This window comes from Apteryx rowi, unplaced genomic scaffold, assembly GCF_003343035.1.
Source record: "Apteryx rowi isolate R43461 unplaced genomic scaffold, aptRow1 scaffold_893, whole genome shotgun sequence".
Lineage (NCBI taxonomy): Eukaryota > Metazoa > Chordata > Aves > Apterygiformes > Apterygidae > Apteryx > Apteryx rowi.
The window spans coordinates 1-8,653 of record NW_020451197.1 but is presented as its reverse complement, the minus strand read 5'-3'; the positions used below and the strand labels follow the sequence as shown (position 1 = coordinate 8,653).

At 35.9% G+C, this 8,653-nt stretch overlaps 1 non-coding gene across 1 annotated transcript; it reads right to left on the bottom strand.

Moving 5' to 3' along the window:
* Nucleotides 1-8,488: 8,488 nt before the first annotated feature.
* On the bottom strand, nt 8,489-8,577 carry TRNAY-GUA. The gene is given in 2 exon segments: nt 8,489-8,524; nt 8,541-8,577. It is a non-coding gene; the product is annotated as a tRNA-Tyr (tRNA).
* Between the last annotated feature and the right edge of the window lie 76 nt (nt 8,578-8,653).

Below are 8,653 nucleotides of genomic sequence, written 5' to 3'. Positions count from 1 at the left end.
GCTCCTGTGAATCTTGCCTAAGCAGACTTTAGTGGGTTATGGGGCTCCATGAATTCATTTGCAAGACTTAAGTCTATATAAAGCATATGATTTGGAATCAGGTGGTCAAGGAAATGAACTTTTTTAGGTTCAAGGATGCCCTTCCAAGGGGAATTTTTTTTTAGCCTCTGTCATGTACAATCTTCTCTATTCTAAATGGAAATGAATGGCTCTCCAGATTTTTAATAGAATAAATTAGAGGAGATGATTCATCAGAACAAAAGAAGTCACCCTATATCCTCTGCTTTGATATATAATTTTAGAAGAGCTCAGGAGGTTTCGTAAAGGATCTTCTTCAGCTAATCTTGTTCTGGAAGAGAATATATAGTAAAACTAAGTGAGAGGTGGCCTTAGAGAAATGAACTTTAGAGCAAGACCATAGTATCTGTAAATAAATTTAATGCATCTGTGTGGAGAAGGCTGCACAAACAACACAGTAGAACAACTAACTAAATATGTGGATGTGCCATATTTCTGGTGTCATTAATTCTCAGGTATATCATCCTTTAGGTTCATGAATGTTTTATTCATTCTTTGTAGGTCTTCCTAAGAGATAACCAATTGGATACTGGGCAAACAAACAAAAAGAGTAATCAGACTCCACTGACCTGTTTAACCCTGAATGTGAAGGATGAAAAGCAGCAGCTGTTTTCTGTGGAGCAGGGCTTCTGATGGCACTTGCTTCTTTCCTTTTGGGCTATGTTGACATAAAAACATCAAGATATTGACTTGATAATGTTGTGAGTTTGCACCCACCAGACTGTGTTTCATCACTTTTTGAAGCAGGTATGTCATTTGAATCATTTTGCCTCATTTTTCAGCATAAAGTCAGATGAATTATGGGTATGGTAAAATAAAAGCCATATTATTATGACCTCTGTATAAGCTAGTTAATCCTGGATAATATAAATTTTGTGCAGAAAAAGTTGATTTTCACAGGGGTCCCATCCTCTTAGGTGTGGAATGTGGAATTGTTATCAGAATTTTGATTGTCTTTTAAAATATTTTATCATAATTTGTGTAAGTAAACAATACATTCCTGTCTATATTCCTCTAGAGCAAAAATGCATAGCTTGAAAATAGGATTCTAATGTAATTTCAGCCATCATGAACAAGATCTAGTACTAAAATTTTGACCGTGATATCTTAATAAAAAGAACATAACTTTTTCTAGAAAAGTATCATCTCAACGTTCTTTTAGTATTTTATATGACTGCTTTGAATAAGTAAGAAATAACTCCTACTAGGTACACCTTCAAGGTGATTAATCACTCAGAGACTGAATAGGCTAGTGAGTTTTCATTTCCATAGCTGACTGGCTTATTAAAACTACTTCATGAGAAAATATAAATTATGACTTTTCTTCTTCAGAATAAAATTCATGAGTTTAATTTTGTTTTGTGCTCCAGTGTTGCCATGTAGCTTATCAGCATTATGTAACGGAATTTTTAAATAATGCTATATATCTGTGACTTCACATGGTTGCCTAGCATTATCTTGCGTATTAACAGGCTCGATCTGCCCTGAGTGATCCCAGTGTGATCAGGATAAATCCCAGGATTAAGATCATTTTAAACATGCAATGGACTTATTACTAACAAGTAGCACTGTAACTACTGCAGATGGTAAAGTAATATCTATAAGCTCAAATATAATTTCATTCTTAATTGTTAATTTAAAAACAAAAGTTCAGCTCATTTAATTAATGATTTGTGTATTACATCTATAAGTAGGATTGATTCTTTTAGCAGATAGGAAGACCCTAAATTATGTGTTTATTTATTAGAAAAAGAAAATGTGAAAGTGAATATAAGTCAACTTCGGTCTCTTTGTAAATCAAATACTATGTGCCAGAGTTACTCAGTTTATTTTATATCTGTGTGTACTTACATGGTATTTGGGGGTGGGGGGTTGGTATTGGGCAAAACTAAAGAGCTTAAAAGTGTTGCACTACTGATTCTGAACCAAAATGTGGCCTAGTAAATAATACATGAATAATGGCAAGATAGTGTTTCTAGCTCAGCAATGAGAAGGGTGAAATAGCAGAGTGGGCAGTCTTACCTAACTATTTGGTTCTCAGAAATTTTTCTTAAGACCAGGGTTAATGATCACTTTCAGGCTTTTTCTGTGATCACTTTTCAACATTTAGAGAAAGGTGCAACACATAACGAAATGAAGAGGTTGTAGTGAGAGATGGTTGTGGTAATTTTGCCATCAAAGAGCTGCAGCTTTCTCTTGTGAACTAGTCCGAGTATAGGTATCCATACCTAGTGTTTTAAATTATGTATATGAGGTTTTTTTCATGTCATTACATAGCATTAGCTAGGTTTGGCTTAAAAATATTTGATTCTTCTAATCCAGAAGGATTTGAACTGTAAAGAGGTAGTAGAGCCATTCAGTGGAGAATTACTTGTTTGTCTATTTTACACGCAAGATACATGAAGGAATGAATGAGAGATATGCAGTGGACTAAATCTATCAGCCTAAGCTTAACCTTCATTTGTGATATACAATAAGGACACCATGGTAAACTTATGACCAACTCATTGTGAATTCTGCCCAGATACCTGTACTGTAAATCACACTAAAAATAAGATAGGACCCTGATTAATTTTAGTATTTCCCATGCATAAGATTGCAATAAAGGGTTAATTCTATAATCTTGAGGTCAGTTCTTGGTATCTAGTCTAGCTGCCTAGGTCCAGATTTATTCCACCTATCCATATGCATGTGAGTTGGGAATGCAGTCATCCTGTGTTCCCTGTAGAGGTTATAGGGAGGAAGTGTTTGGTAAATTGTCCTCTGAGTATGTATCTCTGTCTGTTGTCAATATAGTGAGCCAACATGACTAAGTTTCAAACTTAATCACTCAAATTAGGTACCTAAGATTGGTTAGATTGAATCTGAATCCTTGTGCTGCTGAGAAAACAAAAATTCACCAGTATATGGCATTAGAAAGGCTGTGCTGAGAGGTACAAAGCTCTTATCCCTCTGCAAAAAGCCAGTAGCTTTAATAAAAAGAATTATTCTTCTAAGACTTGGAAAAGATAGAAGTAAAACAAAAATAAAACTAGGTGGAAATGCTATATGCAGGTATTAATGCTGATGAAAATGTAGCCACTCATTTCAGTAAGAACATCAAGCCTTTAATATGAAAAGCCGTATCTAACACAAAGTTGTTGTTCTTTGTTTTTTGTTTTCATGTTTTCAGATCTCTTAAGGGATGGAGGGCAGTTTAGAGGAGATTTTATTTTAGTTTTATTTTCATGTAAATGTTTAAGTATTTTAAATTTTTACCACCGGATTAAATTCTATTAAAATGAACATTAGAAAATAGTACCCATATATACTTGCAGTCCCTGCTATTTTAAATTCTGTTCTACATTAGCAGCTTTGGTAATGCACTGCTAACATGGCTGAACAAAGGCAACGTGCTTTGTCAACATCAGGGGAAGCATTATATGAAATCCTGACTCTAGAAAAGGGAGCAACACATGATGAGATTAAGAAGTCCTACAGGTATGTAAGATGTGCTTTGCAACATGTCTAAAATACAGGCAACATTTTTTTCTTCTTATTGTGATAGAGGCACTGCTGTGCAAGGGTACTGTATGAATTGTTCACAAAGCTTGTCCTGTTCCCAGCAGCCATTCTGAATGGTTTAAATAAGGAGTAATTCTCCATAGAAGTTACAATGATATAACACTGAATGTAAGATAAGACAAAATCAGGCCTCCCAGACATCAGGAACTTACTGATGGTCTCAGGTTTTGCATGTCTCTGTTTTGAAAATCTAACCTGAAATGATTTCAGCCTGTTTTAAATAGTTGAGTAGCCATATCAGCAGTGGAACTCAGTGGGAACTGTTGATATTTATCACCTCTGAAAATCTGATCTCAGGATGTGATCAGTTGTTAGGTTGACCTCCAGAGCTTTTTTGAAAATGTCCAATGGGTAAATGCCATCTTCAATGATTGTGTTTAAAGATGCAACATATTATTATTTGCTTACTCTAGGCAGAAGAATCTTGTTTTGTGTTTTATCTTGAACTGAGATTATCTGAGCTCTTGACAGTTGTGTAGTCTACAGTTGTGCTGGTAGAAAAAAGCGAGTACTGTTTAGACTGCCCAAGATGTTTGCCATCACCCTCTAAAGGATTTCAGCTCCCTGAGGACTACTGGGTGACACATTCCTTCTTTAAGCAATTTCATTGTAGCTGGTTTAGTTTAAACTTTTAAAATGGTAAAATCTTTTCTGACTTGACTCATTTTTATGCTGAGAGAAGGAAGAGTGCATGTTTGCTTATATACCAGTAGACATGAGAGAACCATAGCCTCCAGTAGAGGAGCAGTGTGAGCATAGCTGGATGGAGAAAAAGTGGTCTATCTAAATTTTTATTAGAAGTACATATTAATAAGATGCTAGTAAATATTGTTAAACATTTATCATTTAACTGTGAATCCATGCAAATATCACTGCCCAGTTTGATGGTAAAATTAGATTATACCTAGCACATATCTTTTCATGGTTCAGAATACAAGATAACTGAGGGCTACTTAATTGAAAGTACAGTACATATGTTAACAGACAGAGTTTGTGGAAATGTCATTAGCTGAAAAAGTTTCAGATTTGCTAGTTGCTTTTTTTAAATTAATTAATAAATTATAAAGGAAATTCCCATATTTTGTTAGTAAGAACTAGAAATGTGACCTGAGTTCATGTCACAATGGAACCATGATTTGAGGACAAATTGCTCAATACCTTTAACTGTTGCTCTTGGCTCAGCTACGTTCAAAGTAAGAAAGCATAGCAATTATCCTTGCCTTAGTCCTGCATAACGTGGAAACATCAATTCAATAGTTTTTAAACTATCATCTATATTCATTTAGAACTACAAGCTTCTCTCCAATAACAACAGAGTGATATCATTGCAAAGCTAGGATATGGTTTTATGTAATGAAGTTATAGTTATCTTCAAAAAGAATTTGTTAATTTTTTTATATTCAGCATCTCTTAGTAGAAAAAAAAACTTCTACTTCTGCTCTTTATTTCTTTTCTTTTTTCTGTCTTTACTTTTTTTTCTATTGCTCTTCCTTTTTCTTGTATTCATACTTCTTTCTGAATTTTCTCCTTTTTATACTCAGCTTCTGCCTTTGTGGGATTTGCTGCTCTTCCGTCATTTGAAATGATAAAATTTTCAGCAGTTGAATAGTTAATGTTGTTACTAAAATGTCATCGCTAATTTGAGATTGAAGTTGTCAACACAGATAAATCAGTAGAGAGTAGAGAAGCTTGCATGTCTGAGTCACTGTTTGAAACTGCAAAATCAGAAATTATCTACACTCAGAAATGTTGCTTCTTTAATTAAGCCAACATACTTAAAGCATCAACTCCCCAAGGTTGTATTGTTATACAAGTGCTTACCACAGCATAGTTTATTCTAGTTCAGTGAAGCAACACAAACTATATAGGCACTTATAACTTAGACATTCACCATTACAATTTCATTTTGCACTGTGAGACTGAAAAGAGTGAGAGAGGATGTTATGTGAATCCATTAATTTCATTCCAGAAGCAGTCTGTACACTTAGTCTAATGTTTACTATGCTTACAAATTAGTCTTAGAATACTGCATCCAATTCTTATGTTAACATTTTTTTCTGAAGTATATTGCAAATTGAAGTATGTGTAGAAAAGTGCTGCAATAATGGTTCAAAGACTAGAGCAGGAGACATAAGAAGTTCATCAGTTTATCTTATAAAAAAATTGAGAGATGATTTGATTATGGTGTATAATAGGAAAGCAAAAAGGGGAAATAGGAAAGGGAAAAAATAGAAAGGGAAAAATGCTAGGTATGAGAGGATTATTCAGTTAATGAAGAAGGCATAAACAAAAACAGTGATTGGAATCTAAAACAAATTCAATCTGAAAGTGAGATGTGTAGTTTTAACAGTGAACGTAACCATCCGTTGGAACAAACCGGCAAAGGAAATGGTAGATTCTCTATTGGGAGTGAAGAGACAACTTGAAGGTAAGTTTTACTCAAACACAAGTTATCAAAATGGTGAAACGTATTTTATTGTTGAACAAGACTAAAAGTCAGACTAGAAGATTTTATGGTTTTTTTGCTCTTAAATCTGTTCTATCAAAAAGAGAAAGAGCTTTAAATGTCATGAATGAAATAGATGTTCTTGACATTGAAATATGTCAGATGTACTTGTAGGTTTAATAAATGTAGCAAAACTTTTATTACAGCATCACTGGGTCTGTTCTTGGTTGCACTGTATTACCAGTCAAACTTTAACCTGGCTTGCTTTTCCTATCGAATAGGATGATGTATTTGAATTGAAAAAGAGGTTATAACAATAGACCTACTTGCATCATTGTTTAACTTGAATTTTGCTGGGACTCTGTCCTCTGTGCACTGGAACAAATTGTGTCTATGTCTGTTCTTAAAAGGCATATGTTCAATGCATGTGAGAAAACTAGTGAATGTCCAAACTCTTCATGTGATGAAAGCAAAACTATTGACATCTAATGGTTCTGTTGTCTTGCATAACTACACAACTTGAGGATAAACTTACTACAGTATCAAATTCACTGATGACTTCCACCTTCCGTGTCCCTGTAGTACAGCCTTGCTGCAGAAGCCATATTCTGTATCAAATCTCATGTTTTCTTGTTTCTTTTACATTTATATTTCTGGAAGGGAAGGCTTCTTTAATCCCCAAAGGAGAGAGTTGTCATGGAAGAATGTAGAGTGAAATGAACTTTATTTCATGCTGAACATGAATACGGATGATTTACACAGCAATCTATGATAAAACTGACAGTGGTGCTTTATCCATCTTTATTAGTAATTATAGGAAAAAAAAGACTGCTTCTGAATAAAGTGGAAATGTCAGAGGGATTCACTTTTAATAGAGTAGCTGTAAATATTTGCAAGATAAAATGATGAGTCAGTCTCTTAGATTTGCTTTAATTATCTTTTCATTTATGCTAATCCAAAAATCTGCTGCTGAACTGGTATTCTTCAGTGCAAGGTATAAAACCAGCCATACCTGATTCTGAGTTTCCTGCCATTATTAATTAAGTCAGTATTAATCATACTACCACAGCCCAGGGCAAAATTTACTTTTTAATAAACATGACAGAGGTACCTCTCTGTGCTTTTATTTGGAGCTTGGCACAATCTGATTTATCAAAGAGATAAAGTTAACAGATTTCTAATCAGCAGAATTGCAAAGGATGTCTGTTTATCTTCAATACCCTACAAAAAATACTCTTTGAAACAAAATTCTGGCATAACAACTTAAACTCTACATTGACTTCTGCTTTCCAGTCTGACTATGAACCAATGTGGAGAGAGATACCTTATTTCCTACATTTTCTTCAGAAGTTCAAAAATACCTAATTTGATGCACTCTATTTGTAAGTAGGATAAGCACCCCACAAATTTAGCCTCAACCAGTACAGACACCTGTTATGAGGGAGTACACGTTGGTGAAGTAGAATTAGCCCAGAGATAGAAACCTCTATTTTCATTGGTTTTTAATCTTTCAGCACTTTCTGTAGTCGTAATAAATTCCATAGTCAGAAAAAATCTCTCTGCATTTCCAGGGCAGAAATGGAAAAGTCCAACACCTTTAAAATGGTCTTCCTGTCTCATAAAGCTGAAATATTGAGAAGCATATTCCTTATACTATACTGTTAATGACTGAGAGTCTTCTATAAGGTAGGAAAAAATGGAAATTAAGCTTTCCCTATATGACTAACCTACACATACTGATTAAGGTTAGAAAACTAGAAAAAAAAATTATAAAACCAACAAAATGCACACTTAAACATACTGAAAAAAAAAGGACTATGGAGACATGTAATACACTGCCAACAGGCAAATCTAAAGATAAAAAGACTTAAAATAAAGGCAAAGAAAACTAACTGATGACAACATAATCTCTTCTATCTCAAAAAATAGTGAAATGTATTCCAAAGGAAAATATACTCTAGTATTTCCAGAAAAAGAAATTTATTCATTGAGAAGGGAGTGCAAAAGTACAAACCACAAAAATAAGCGTGACCCACATGCATGCCAGCACCATGGACACTGGATAATGACCTTGAGATCCAACCAGGTACTGATGGAGCAGTGGCTGCACCAGATCACATCACAAAACACCCTGACCACGTAATGCGTTGATCTGGACCGTGGCCCTCGGAGTCAGCTGGCCAGCCTGAGCTTGGGCCCGCGACACCACCACGGACCTGCCTGGCAATGCCTGGACTGCGGCTGACCCTGGCAGGCTCTCCACGCCGCGGGACGCAGCCCCCGAGCCCTGACGTGCTGCCAGCGCTTCCCCGCCTGAGCTCCCGAGGGCCTCCTCAGAGGGCACCTGCGCAGCTAAAAGGCAAGGGTGCAGCAGGGGCTGGGCAAGAGCCAAAAGGGCACTCCTTCGAGCCGGAGTTGAACCAGCGACCTAAGGATGGCCGTGCAAGGGAGCCTACAGTCCTCCGCTCTACCAGCTGAGCTATCGAAGGAACGGCAGGGCTCTGGCCCGGCCCTGCCCCGATGACAGAGTCACCCAATAATTCCAGGTGGACCGCGCCTCAGGAC